Source organism: Hylobates moloch, unplaced genomic scaffold (genome assembly GCF_009828535.3).
Source record: "Hylobates moloch isolate HMO894 unplaced genomic scaffold, HMol_V3 SCAFFOLD_12, whole genome shotgun sequence".
Lineage (NCBI taxonomy): Eukaryota > Metazoa > Chordata > Mammalia > Primates > Hylobatidae > Hylobates > Hylobates moloch.
The window spans coordinates 72,542,620-72,557,608 of NW_026652287.1; the positions used below are offsets into that span (position 1 = coordinate 72,542,620).

A 14,989-nucleotide genomic window follows, 5' to 3' on the forward strand; every position below is an offset into this window, starting at 1 on the left:
GGGCACTCGATATGAAATTGCTGTACAAATGACTTTATGTAAATGTCAGTTTTTATTATTATTAATAAGAGGGCTGACCCATATAGTGACAAATTAATTTTCACCAATGCCCTTAAATACTAATTGATTTTGATGGGCTGATGCAAATGGATATAGGTAATGACATGATACATGCATCTTATAAACATTATTTAAAAGAGATTTTGAAAATTAAACATGTTTCCTGAATAACTAAGCATAACAAGAAATTTTAAAAAGACTGGACTTTGAATGGCAACAAATAATTTTGAGCCAATGACTAGATATAAAAATAAGGCAAATATGAATTTTTCCCATTGTTACTTGGATTAGGATTTTTCTTTCTATCTATATCTCTTAGTTGTTCTAATTTTAACATGATGTGCCTCTTAGTGTTTTACATGCACTAGCCACTTAATAATAGTTAAAATAGGATCAAAGTCTGCTGTGATCTTTAGTGTAGGTTAAATTGCATTTGTTGGAATTTCTATGTACTTTTTTTTTTTTTTTTGAGATGGAGTCTCGCTCTGTCGCCAGGCTGGAGTGCAGTGACGCCATCTAGGCTCACTGCAACCTTCACCTCCCGGGCTCAAGTGATTCTCCTGCCTCAGCCTCCTGAGTAGCTGGGACTGCAGGCATGTGCCACTACGCCTGGCTAATTTCTGTATTTTTAGTAGAGACAGGTTTCACCATGTTGGCCAGGCTGGTCTTGAACTCCTGTTCTCAAGTAATCCACCCGCCTCGGCCTCCCAAAGTGCTGGGATTACAGGTTTGAGCCATGGCGCTCATCCTGGAATACTATTCTTGATACTCTGTGAGGGATAAAAAGATATCATGAATAACAGCATAGAAATAACTAGGAAGTTGGAAGTTATTCCCAGAAGCATTTATTGTAGTTAACACAAAAAGAAATTTTGGTTGGGTCCTGTTAGTCCTCCAACTTTGTTCTTTTTTTTTTTTTTTTTTTTTTTTTTTTTTTTTTTAAGTTTCTTTGGTCCTTTGCATATGAGTTTAAAAATGAGTTTGTAAACTCCTACAAAAATTATACTTGAATTGCAGGAAATGTGCATTATGTTTATAAAACAATTTGGGAGAGTTGACATCTTAGCAATATTGACTGACCCATGAATATAGTATGCCTCCAGTTCCTTTAGGTCCCCTTTATTTCTATCAATGATGTAGTTCCTAGTGAATATATTTTTCATATTTTTTTCAGATTTATCCCTAAGTATTTTACATTTCCGGGCTATTGTAAATAGTATTATTTTGAAATTTCATTTCTAATTTTTGAGTTGCTGTACATAGAATACAATTCATTTTTGCATATTTTTCTGGTACAATGTTAAATAGAAGTGGTGAGAGCAAACCCTTTTGCTGTTCCTAATTTTAGAAGCAAGACCTTCAGTCTTTATCCATTAGGTATGATGTCTCCAAATATTTATAAATGCCTTTTATCAGGTTGAAGATGTTGCATGCTATTTTGACATTGCTAAAAGTTGTAATCAGAAATGGATGTTGACTCAATTCAATGTTTTTCTCCAGCATCTATCGAGATGGTTATATATTTTTTGTTTTTCAGTTTGTTAATATGGTGAATTATAATGATTAATTTTTTAATGTTAGACCATCTTTGCATTCCTGAGACAAATGTCATTTAGTCATAATATATTATCCTTTTTATAAATTGTTGGATTCAATTTGCTAAAAACATGTTTAGAAATTTTGCATCTGTGCTACTGAGGGATATTAGTGTGTAATTTTCTTTCTTGTAACGTCTTTCACCTTGTTGTCACTATAATACTAGCATCATGCAATGGAAACTATTATCTTTTTCAACTTTCTGGGAGAATTTGTATGGAATTTATATTATGTCTTTCTTGAATGTTTGTTAGAATTTACCAGTATAGCAGTAGGGACCTGAAATTTTCTTCTGGGAAGGTTTTTAACTAATGATTTAATTTTGTTAATATATGGTGGGTTATTTATTTATTTTAATGTGAGCATTGGTAGTTTCTTTCTTTCTCAAGGACTTGGCCCATTTCATCCAAAATGTTTACTTTATTGGCATAAAGTTTTACAGGATATCTTCCCTTATTATCCCTTTAATAACTGTAGCATCTCTAATCATATAACCTCTTTCATTCCAGATATTGGTAATTTGTGTATTATTCCTTTTTTTGTGATTTGTCTAGCCAGACATTTATAAATTTTATTGATCTCAAAAAGCATCTTTTGTTGTAATTGATTTTCTCTCTTGTTTTCTATTTCATAGATATCCTCTCTAATCAATATTTCCTTTTTTTACCTACTTTGAATTTAAATTCTTTTCTTCTCTAGTTTCCTAAGGTAGAAGCTTAAGTCATTAACTTGAGACTTTTCTTCTGTTCTATTTTAAGCATTTATTCTGTAAATTTTTTCCTAAGTGTACAACCTAGGAAATCTCCCAAATTTTGATATGTTGAAGTTTCATTTTCATTCACTTTAAGATACTTGCTAATTATCCATTTCATTTGTTAATTGCCTCGTGTCTTATTCAGAGTGCATTATTTAGATTCCAAATATTAGAAGAGTTTTCCAGAAAATTTTCTGTTATTCATTTCTTATTTAATTTTATTGTGGTCAGTGAATATACTCTGTATGACTTGAATCTCCCTAGATTTATTACGGTTTATTTTATGGCCTATAAGTTGATATGTGTTGGTAAATGTACTGTATCCACTTCAAAAGGATATGTATTCCACTAGTGTTAGCTGGAGTGTTTTATAAATGCCAATTAGGTGAGGTTGGTTGATAGAGTTGTTCGAGTGTTCTGTATCCTTATTGATTTTCTGTCCACTTGTTCATCATGCTTTCTTGATGGGCCTTCATTGTGTGGATTCACTCACGTAGTACCAAATCAAACATCTAAAACTGTGGAGAAAAATAGTGACCCAGTTATCTGCTGGCATATCGGAAAAGTAATTTTCAAATGTGAATATGGAGAAATGAGGATTAAAACATTGAGGCTGAAATTTCAGGGACTTCATTTTCATAATCTCAGCATCAGGCCTTTATGTAAATTCAGTTTCTTAGCCTTGTTCTTTGATTTGGCTTCACTCAGGTTCTTCCTATAAGAAAACTAGTATGTGCATAATGGTTAATAACCAATTACTTTGTAAGTGGAACAAAGGTAAACTATGTTGGGTTTTGTTGGTTAAACTACATCATTCTGGGATGTATGACAGGTAATATAGATGATTCTGGAGACATAAATAATAACTGCTAACATTTATTAACATGGATACTCTGTACTAGTCACTGAACTAAGATTTTTACATTTATTATATAATTCTTATAAGCATCTGATGGGGTTGTTATGATCATAAGCCTCACTTTCAAGATAAGTATGTTGAGTTATGGTAAATTCAAGGATATGTTTCCCAGAAAATCAGGTTCCAGAGCCAGTATTCTTAGTTATTTTCATATTTGATTAACAAGTTTGGCTGGGACATTTATTCCAAAATCATTTGATAAGCCCATGCTTATGTTCTAGGCACTGTGTGCTGAGTAGAAGAGATATAACAATCAATAATACACAAAGGAGAGAAAACGTGTAAGTAAACCAGTGCAGTAACATATGAGTGTTATCCAGCAATATTTCCATATTAAATGTTGACACCTACCTGAAGTTATCTTAAGCCATTTATTTGGTCTTGTTGACTAAATAATGGGTAAATTTGATATGTAGTATTAACTTTCAGAATAGTTGAATTAGGTATTTATGATATCATCAGAAATCTACCTTTCTTCAGTTTATTGGATCTCTTTCTCTCTATCTGACTTAATTTCTAGATGATCCTTAAGATGTGCTAAGACTCATCTCATACGGGCCTCAATCTTGTGACCCTAATGAGCTCAGAGAAAGAGTAAATTGACTCTCATTCGATAGAAGCTATATCTGTTTCTCCAAAGGGCTATGATTTGTTTTGAATAGGAAATAGATTATTACTGGCCAATCCTTGTGTCCACAGGGATGGAGTATTCTAACTGGTCGGAGAAGGTCATGAGCTCATCCTCTGTGATGTGAGACAAAAGTCCCATAGTACGTAGGCCCCCTGGGATCACTCAAAGTAGAGGAGGAGCAATTTCTGAAAGAAAACGATCAATAGAAAAAAAGTAATGGATGCCACCTCAGAATCTAAGGAGTTATGATAGAAATATGTACAAGATACAGTCACGAGACAGGGGAGTAGAGAGGAACTGTAAAAAAAAAAACCAAGAAAATCATTCTTTAGAGGAAGCTCAGAAAAGAAAACTGGTGATTAAGTGGAACATCAAAGAGTTAAACATGATCATAGCAGAATGTGAATTTTGGGTAGCAGACAGGCTGGAAGAATAAGCTGGATACGAACTTGGAAGACATTTCCTTTCGCACTAAGAAATTTTTTTTTTTTTTTTTTTTTTTTTTTTTTTTTTGAGACAGAGTCTCGCTCTGTCGCCCAGGCTGGAGTGCAGTGGCATGATCTCAGCTCACTGTAACCTCTGCCTCCCAGGTTCAAGTGATTCTTCTGCCTCAGCCTCCTGAGCAGCTGGGATTATGGGTGTCTACCACCACGCCTGGCTAATTTTTGTATTTTTAGTAGACACGAGGTTTCACCATATTGGCCAGGCTGGTCTTGAACTCCTGACCTCATGATCTGCCTGCCTCAGCCTCCCAAAGTGCTGGGATTACAGGCATGAGCCACTGCTCCCAGACAGAAATTTGTATTTTATCCAACAGATCAGATAGAACCAAGAAGAGTTTAGAGCAGAGAAGTCAGATAATTAAAATTGCATTCTAAAAAGAATATTCCTGTAGATGTAGAGATGGAGTTAATATTGATAGATCTGGACAATTCAGGAAAGATTGTAGAGACTGGAGTTGTAGAATGTATCACTTATATTTTGGAATGTTGTATGTAACACAACAAAAATTTCTCGCCACTGCTCTTTGGTGTTCTTCTCCCTAAAGATCTCTGTTACTAGTCAACGTTAACCTCTGCCAACGGTCAAACCCTCATTGCATCAGTGTTTTGCTAGCTTATCATCTCTTGTAATTATTTCCTTAATAATTATTCTAATTATTCCCAGTTCTGTTTTTTGTTATTCTCCCTGAATAATAATTACAATACACTTTAAATAGCTTTTTATAAAGAAATGCATTATAACGGGACAGAAGATTATAAAAAAATAAAGGTTAGGAACCAATAGACCAGCTACTAATTTGGGATTGAATTTAAGAGCTGACTGCCTTTGAAGAAATACTGAGTAATGTTCAATATGGATAGTCCCAAGACCATTATTAAAAGAATAAAAAACTCCTAAAATTGCGAGCATTTTTTAGAATGGGAAGAGAAAAACATGAAAACCACTCTATTTAAAAAAATTAGATCTGGTGAAATAACAAGTTTCCCATTTTAATAGTAGACTGAAAATGCTTTTATTCTTAAAGTGTAATGGAAGCAGGAAAATACTGTCCATAGACAGGAAGGACTGGAATAGATGGATTGAGACAGTCTCTTTGTTCTAAAAGCACAAAGGAAACAAGAATCAGTGACCCAGTGGCCTAGATGATGAAAGTGAGTGAATGCTCATTAAATTTACCTATGATGCCAAGGTGGAGAGGGTTGCTACAAGCTTGGAAGAGAAGAACACGGTTCAAAATCACTTCAGTTTTAAAGAGGATCCTTTACAAGCAGGAACACTTTTTCAGCAATTCTTATGTCATGGTTAGTATATCTGTACACCAAACAAAATTACATAGAATAAAAGGTAAGAGAATTAGCAAGTGAAAAACTCTTCAAGGGATCATTGGGGACACAAATTTTTTAAAAAGTGATGGTGGTAGAAATTTAACTTGCTGTGCTTTGCCAATATATTCCACACCTTTTATTTGAAAATCCTTTGACCAACAGAAGTCAACATGTGAAATTTCTATCATCTTTAGAAATGAATAGGAAAGGCCAGTCATCCATTTGTATCTATCACCCCGTGTAATACCAGGCTCCCCATCCACAACATCATGTCAGTCAGGTGAGCACAGAGAGAGCACTATTAACGCTACACACAGTATGCCTTATTTCTGCAAGGGGGGAAAAAAAAGATGATGGCTTTCTTCAAGAATGCAACCCAGCTGGGCATGATGGTTCATGCCTGTAATCCCAGCACTTTGAGAGGCTGAGGTGGGAGGACTGCTTGAGCCCAGGAGTTCAACTCAAGTCTGGTGAACATAGTGAGACTCTGTCTCTACAAAACATTCAAAAAATTTTTTGAAATTAGTTAGGCATCATGGTGCATGTCTCTAGTTCCAGCTATTCAGAAAGTTGAGGGAGGAGGAATGCTTGGGTCTGGGAGTTAGAGGCTACAGTGAGCTATAATAGTTCTCCTGCACTCCAGCCTGGACAAGAGAGCAAAATCCTATTTCAAACAAACAAACAAACAAAACAAGAAAAGAATGCAACCCAATAGAAGACATAAAATACATGAAATAAAAATAGTGATTATCCTATGAGTACTACAAAAGCATATCTATCATTTAATAATCACTTACTATGTACAATGTATTTCCTGAAATGCTTTGCATGTATTATCCCATTTATTCCTGACAGAAAACTTGGCATGCAGCCATTTTTTTTTTTTTTTAGAATCTTTTTTTTTTTTAATTATTATACTTTAGGTTTTAGGGTACATGTGCACAATGTGCAGGTTTGTTACATATGTATCCATGTGCCATGTTGATTTTCTTCACCCATTAACTTGTCATTTAGCATTAGGTATATCTCCTAATGCTGTCCCTCCCCCCACCCCACCCCACAACAGTCCCCGGAGTGTGATGTTCCCCTTCCTGTGTCCATGAGTTCTCATTGTTCAATTCCCACCTATGAGTGAGAACATGTGGTGTTTGGTTTTTTGTCCTTGCGATAGTTTACTGAGAATGATGGTTTCCAGTTTCATCCATGTCCCTACAAAGGACACGAACTCATCATTTTTTATGGCTGCATAGTATTCCATGGTGTATATGTGCCACATTTTCTTAATCCAGTCTATCATTGCTGGACATATAGGTTGGTTCCAAGTCTTTGCTATTGTGAATAGTGCCGCAATAAACATACGTGTGCATGTGTCTTTATAGCAGCATGATTTATAGTCCTTTGGGTATATACCCAGTAATGGGATGGCTGGGTCAAATGGTATTTCTAGTTCTAGATCCTTGAGGAATCGCCACACTGATTTCCACAATGGTTGAACTAGTTTATAGTCCCACCAACAGTGTAAAAGTGTTCCTATTTCTCCACATCCCCTCCAGCACCTGTTGTTTCCTGATTTTTTAATGATGGCCATTCTAACTGGTGTGAGATGATGTCTCACTGTGGTTTTGATTTGCATTTCTCTGATGGCCAGTGATGATGAGCATTTCTTCATGTGTTTTTTGGCTGGCATGCAGCCATTTTTAACTCATTTTACTAATGAGAAAACTGACACTTAGGTACTAAGTGATTGCCACAGCATCAGATATTTAGCAAATAAACATTTCAGGATTTGATGTCAGATATATCTAAATTTGAATCCTGAGCTCTTATCTACAATGTCTTTCACAAATCAATATATTTCAAGGCAAGTTATGATATGGACCATCTCAGTGGATGGCAACTCCAAGCTCCCAGGCTACCCTTGATCCTACCATCCAGAGACAAGGATGTCTTGTCTCTGCTGTCAGAATATTTTCATAATCTAACCTCTTCTCATCCCTGTCACTGTTGCCACCAGATAAGGTTTGAATTTGTGTCCTCAACCAAATATCATGTCAAATTATAATGCCCAGTGTTGGAGAAGGGGCCTGGTGGGAGGTGATTGGATCATGGGAGCAGATTTCCCCCTTGCTGTTCTCTTGATAGTGAGTGAGTTCTCATGAGATCTGGCTGTTAAATATGTATACCACCTCACCCTACTCTCTTCTTCATCTTGCTCAAGCCTTGTAAGATATGCCTCCTTCCTCTTTGCCTTCCACCATGATTGTAAGTTTCCTGAGGCCTCCCAACCCATGCTTCCTGTACAGCCTGCAAAATTGTGAGCCAATTAAACCTCTTTTCTTTATAAACTACACAGTCTCAGGTAATTCTTTATAGCAATGTGAGGACTAATACAGAAAATTGGTACCAGGAGTGGGGCATTGCTGTAAAGATACCTGAAAATATGGAAGCAACTTTGGAACTGGATAATGGGCAGAAGTTGAAACAGTTTGGAGGGCTCAGAAGAAGACAGGAAGATGTGGGAAAGTTTGGAACTTCCTAGAGACTTTTTGAATGATTTTGACCAAAATGCTGATATTGATACGAACAGAGATGGCCAGGCTGATGAGGTCTCAGATGGAGATGAGGAACTTATTGGCAATTTTGAACTTGAGCGTGATGGTTTATGGTATCTGGTGGAAGAAATTTCTAAGCAGCAAGGCATTCCAGATGTAGCCTGGCTGTTTCTAATAGTATATTCTTGTATGTGTGAGATAATCTGAAATTGTCTGAAACTGGAACTTAAAAGGGAAGCAGAGTGTAAAAGTTTGGAAAATTCATATCATGGCCATGTGATAGAAAAGAAAAACCCATTTTCTGGGAGGAATTCAAGTGGATTGCAGAAATGTGCATAAGAAGAGCTGAATGTTGGCCGGGTGCAGTGGCTCATGCTTGTAATCCCAGCACTTTGGGAGGCCAAGGCGGGCGGATCACGAGGTCAGGAGATTGAGACCACGGTGAAATCCCATCTCTACTAAAAATACAAAAAATTAGCTGGGCGTGGTGGCGGGCGCCTGTAGTCCCATCTACTCAGAGAGGCTAAGGCAGGAGAATGGCGTGAACCCAGGAGGCGGAGCTTGCAGTGAGCTGAGATTGCGCCACTGCACTCCAGCCTGGGCGACAGAGCGAGACTCTGTCTCAAAAAAAAAAAAAAAAAAAAAAAAAAGAAGAGCTGAATGTCAATAGCCAAGACAATGGAAAAAATGCCTTGAAGGCATTTTAGAGATCTTTTAGCATCTCCTCCCATCATAGGCCTGGAGACCCAGGAGGGAAGCATGGTTTCATGGGCCAGGCCCATAGCCCTGCTGCTCTGTGTAGTCTTGGGACATGGCACCCTGCATTGTGGCTGCCATAGCTCCAGCAGTGGCTAAAAGGGGCCAAGGTGTAGCTTGGGTCATAGCTTCAGAGGGTGTAAGCCATAACCCTTGGTGGCTTCCATGTGGTGTTAAGCCTGTGGGTGCAAAGAGGACAAGAGTTGAGGCTTGGGAGCCTACACCTAGATTTCAGAGGATGTGTGAAAATGCCTGGGTGTCCAGGTGGAAATCTGCTGCAGGGGCAGAGCCCTCATAGAGAATCTCTACTAGGGCAGTGTGGAGGGGAAAAGTGGGGTTAGAGCCCCCCCACAGAATCCCCTCTGGGATACTGCCAAGTGGGGCTGTGAGAAGAGGGCCACCATCCTCCAGACCCTAGAATTATAGATCCACTAATAGCTTGCAACGTGTACCTAGAAAGCCACAAACACTCAATGCCAGACCTTGAGAGCAGCCATGGGAACTGAGCCCTGCAAAGCTACAGGGGCAGAGCTGCCTAAGGCCTTGGGACCCTATCCTTTGGATTAGTCTGACCTAGATGTAAGACATGGAGTCAAAGGAGGATATTCTGGAGCTTTAAGATTTAATCACTGCCCTGCTGGGTTTCACACTTACATGGGGCCTGTAGTCCCTTTGTTTTGGCCAATTTCTCCCTTTTGGAATGGGAGTATTTACCCAATGCCTGTATCCCAATTATATCTTGGAAGTAACTAACTTGTTTTGATTTTATAGGCTTATAGGTGGAAGAGGTTTGCCTTGTCTCAGATGAGACTTTGGATTGTGGACTTTTGAGTTAATGCTGGAATGAGTTAAGAGTTTAGGGGACTGCTGGGAAAGCATGACTGTATTTTGCGATGGGAGAAGGACATGAAATCTCATTTTGAATTGCAATCCCCAGTGTTGGAGGAGGGCCTGGTGGCAGGTGATTGAATCATGGGGGTGGATTTCCCCCTTGCTGTTCTCATGATAGTGAATGAGTTCTCATGAGATCTGGCTGTTTAAATGTGTGTAGCACCTCCCCCTGCTCTTTTCTTCCTTCTGCTCCAGCCATATAAGATGTGCCTCCTTCCTCTTTGCCTTCTGTTATGATTGTAAGTTTCCTGAGGCCTCCACAGCCATGCTTCCTGTACAGCCTATGGAACTGCGAGCCAATTAAACCTCTTTTCTTTAAATTTTCTAAATTACCCAGTCTCAGGTAGTTCTTTATAGCAACGCGAGAATGGACTAATATACCACCCCAGTCTGAATCAGCACCATTTTGCCAGAATCATTTTCTGCAACATCTCTCTGGTTTTAATCCTGTTCTCCTACAGCCTGTCTTTACCAAGCATTCAGAGTGATGTTTATAAAACCTGTGTCGTACTGTGCCAGTTCTTTGCTGGAAATTCCATAATAACGCCCCCACCGACACACACAAAATAATAATAAAAGACACAGTCTTCACAGTGACCCACAAATCCCTTCCTGATCTCTACTCATTCTGTTCTCCCCAGGTACTTATAGACCCCTGACTCTTATTTTATTTCTTATCTATCTGAATTCTCTATTACTGTGCCCACACTCATGATGCTACTGTTCTACCAGCTCCCTTGTTTTCCCTGAGCTCTACCAAACTCCCTCCCACATGAGGGCCTTTGAATTGGCCTTTCTCTTTGTATGAAAAATGTTACTCCACATAGTGTCATGGTCCCAGCTTGCTCTTCTTAAATCCTTTACTTAAATGTCACCTTCTCAAGAAGACCTCCCATTTAAAATGGGAACTGACACCTTCACTCTTTTTCCCACTCATTTTTCTTATTCTGATCCTGTTATGTTTACTATATTGTTTGACTTTCCACTTTCCCCCATTGAATGTGAGCTTCATAAAGGCAGAGATCTGTCTAGGTTTATCACTAATGTATCTCCAGTACCTATTATACTGCCTGTGTGCAGTAAGCACTCTAATAAGTATTTATTGAGTTAAATTAAAGTAAATGTCAGAAAAACAATATAAACAAAACATTCTGGTGTTTCAGAGGGAAAGATCCCATCTGTTTATAGGAATTAGGAAAAAGAGTTGGCTCTTGAAATAGGATTAAGGAGTTTCCAAGGTAATTCCATATGAATTCCAGAGGGGAAAGAAAGATTGTGTTGTCCAGTCATTTAGTTTTCTAATGGGTTTCATCACATGTGGCCTGACCCCTCAGCCCTGGACCTCATGGGACCCCCTTCTGTGAGCTCAGCTACTCTCCTGCTGTCTCTTCCCTCTCCTGCCTCAGGCACAATTAGCCTCCTGTTCTGCAAGTCTTCCTGGCTCTTATTTTTCTAAACAGGTTCTTCTTAGACTTTGCTTTCCCTACTCACAGTGAATCAGTTACATATATACTAACAAATGAATATAATGGATCACTATTTTGTGATTCTCTTTAGATATTCTACAGTATCTGGTATATTACATTTATTGATTATATATAACACCTGTGATCATTTCTGTAAAATGGTTGGACAATAGGCTTTTAGTGTGCTATATGATGGCAATAATAGTATCAGCTATTTTTTGCCACTGGACATCCACTTATTTAATCTCCCACACTTGTAACATATAAGGTATAAATTATTATCTTCAACTTAGTAAATAGAGGCCTAGAAAGTTTAATGATGTGCTCCAGCTCCTAAGCGTCAGACCTGGGATTCACATCTTACTGTTTCTAACTCATATGCTTTTCACTCTGCCAGGATTCTTGTCTACTGTGCCATTGTTTCAATAGAAAATATGATTTGGGTTTTCATTCCATGAATGAAAAAAAATGTCTTATTTAAAAATAAGTAACATACTAGCATGCATATCAAAAATAAAGGTTGTAAAATCTAAGAAGTATAAGTACTGGTTATGATCATCTCATAAGGAAAATGTGGACAAGCTTGGGACTGAAAAAATTAGGCAAAGGAGAAAAAGCCAGAAAAAGAAGGGAGAAAGAGAGATTGATTTGGGAACATTTGGAGATAAAGCCTATAGAAAAGGCTAAAGAACTTACATATGTCCACCCTGGAGGATAGAGGGCTAAGAGGTGACTTAATAATTGGCTCTAATATGTGAATAGTCATTATGGGAAGGCTGCTCACCACTTCTCTGTCAACATCAAGGTCAGAGTAAGATAGATGGACTTAAATTACAGGAAGAAATTTCAGTTAATATAAGAAAGAACTTCTTGACATAAAAGGCAATTAAACATTTTAATATGAACTACTTAGGCTTGTGAAATCTTCATTCTTTGATATTCTTTAGAAATAAAATTTAAAATGTGCTCCCAAATTAACAAATTAAATTGGAGAACTACTGAAAAAGTTCCTCCTGGATATTAACTTCACGTTACATAATAGTCAGATAATATAAAATTTACAGCTTATCAGAAATTAATTTTGTATTTGCATATTTATGTTTGTATCATTAAATTTCTTTTTGTTATAAATATAGAAGTGTGAGTGGTTTAGAAAAGAACGACTAGCTTCTTAGGTAAACAGAAAAAATTTAAAAATAATTCCCATCTATCTCTGAATGGTCTACTGATACCTATTAAACATCATCAAAATAATTTCTAGATATATTTTTGTTATTCTTTTTCTTTGTTACCAGACTTTGCTTTTGAAGCTAAATCAACATTGTACTAGACCAGCAGCAATTTTAAGTCATTCTGTAAAGAAAATGCCTATTTGCCTTCATAAAGAAAATGTACATGGTGGGAGGAGATACTTTTATTGATATTTTTGTGATAAATGCCTTTACCACTTACTGGTAAATTATTAATTTGTGCATTTTGCTGATGGAGGCAAGTTTTCCTTTGCACACATATTTGACTGATTCATCATCATTTAATGGTTTCTTTTTATTTTTTCCTGTGCAAACCTTAACACTTAAAACAGCTTGTTTTCATTCTAGAAACTTGCACTTCTCCCCATTAGATGTCCATCTCTGATTTGGCATTTACTTGATGAGACTGAAAGAAAAAGTCTGTATTTCATAAAAATAGGTAGCAGGTTATTGAATAGAGTAAGGAATAGATTAATCCTATTCAAAGGATTCTTGTTATCCTCTGCTGTCCCTCTTTGTGTCACATTGTATTGTTGTTAACTAATGGTTTAGATAGCTATTTTTGAATTCCTCTGTTGCACACAGTTTCTGTCTTTTTTACTTTGCTGAAAAGCTTAAGAAGGTGCAATGTTGGTTTTGACTCTATTCTTCTGCTTTCTTACACTGGCTTTGTGAGAGCCAAAGTGGTGATCTCATGATATGAGAAGCTTAAGGGCCAGAAGCTTAAGTTTTGCAGCCTTAGCTTGCAAAACTTGGCTGTAGTGAGATTCTGCTTTCACGGCTTTCAGAAATACTTCTACAGCTACAGTCGTTCTTGTCTTCTGCTTATGCAAAAAGCTTAGTTCTAATGACTTTTACAGTGGGTTTACTTATGCTAGACTTCATCAATAGACATAATGAAAAATAAAAAGTATTTCAGTTAGTATAAAGGGAATGTATAATATATAATTATAATTATATAATGTATTTTATAATATATAATATCAATGGTAATATAGATTTTTTATAGATTTTTCAGATTGACAGAATTCTGTAGTACTTAGGAATAAATTAAGATGTAAAGGATAAGTAAGCAAGGCAACTAGAATCAAGGGTTGACATTTTGATAAATGAGAAGTATACAGGAAGGAAAAGGAGAGTAGGAATAAAACTTCCTATTTACAGAAAGAACACTTGGAGAAAATTCAGAATAAACATATTTAGAATATAAGCAGTGTTTGTACATCTAACAATATTGAAAGAGATTGAACTGAATTGATCTTTCCTGTAGAATAATTGTGAATGAATTGTGTTTTGGCATTTGAGGAATGATTTTTAATCAACATAACCACACACCAATTTTTAATCAACCACATTAACATATGGTATGTTAATGAAATATAAACATCTTCAAAAGCCCTATACAGTTACCAGTGTTACACATAATGTTCAGAGGCATTAGTACACAGATGTTTTTACCATTGAGGTCACCTTTTATCACAATTTCCTTTTCGTGTGGACCTAAATATTATCTCATTTCATTATAAAAATTGTATTTTTGAAATATTTAAGAATTCAGGGCTTTATTAATTAAAGACATATAAACCTCAATCAGAGTTTCAGCTTCAAACAGGTGAAACTATGTTGCTCCACGGGGCAGATACAATTCTAGTCGAACAACAAAGACACCCTTTCTCTTTGGCCCAAGTGTTATTTTCTCACATAAATATGTTATTTCCTTGGAAATGATGAAATTGTTTCTTTGGACATACTCTCCCAGATATTTTTATGGATTCTTTCGTGGGAGGCTAAGGACCATTTGATGACCTGCTGAGAAAATTATCTAGAGACTACATGTTGTCTATATTTATTGTCATTAATGCTATTGCATATTTCCTAGGAGAACCAAAATCAAGTTGTTGATTTCTCTGCTTTTAAAAAGAGAATGTCTTTCAGCTTTTTCTGAGTTAATTTTGAATCAGTATTTGGAGGCTTAACTGTGATTTCATACAACATACTGTTACCTTGAAGACACAAAGATTTTTTTTTTAAAGTACAAAATCTGGCTTTTGTCTTAAAGGCATTTTCCCAAGCAGGAGAATTTAAGCACGGTTTTTAAGGTTTCACAGAGATAAGAAAAGAAGACAAAGCCGAAGGTGAGAAGTTTAATGGGAGGCCTCCCATAAAGCCAGGACCTTAAGGAGTTATACCTTAGCACACAGATGAACTAGAAATAAACCTATCCCCATCCTCAGGGGACTACAAAGAAATTACCTGTTCCAAACTTTGGCAGCAACTAAAAACGG

At 36.8% G+C, this 14,989-nt stretch overlaps 1 protein-coding gene across 2 annotated transcripts in view; it reads left to right on the forward strand.

Moving 5' to 3' along the window:
- The window catches only part of TRHDE (thyrotropin releasing hormone degrading enzyme), a 395,923-nt gene that overhangs the window by 223,079 nt on the left and 157,855 nt on the right, over positions 1-14,989 (forward strand). The gene's annotated exons all lie outside the window — the stretch shown is intronic.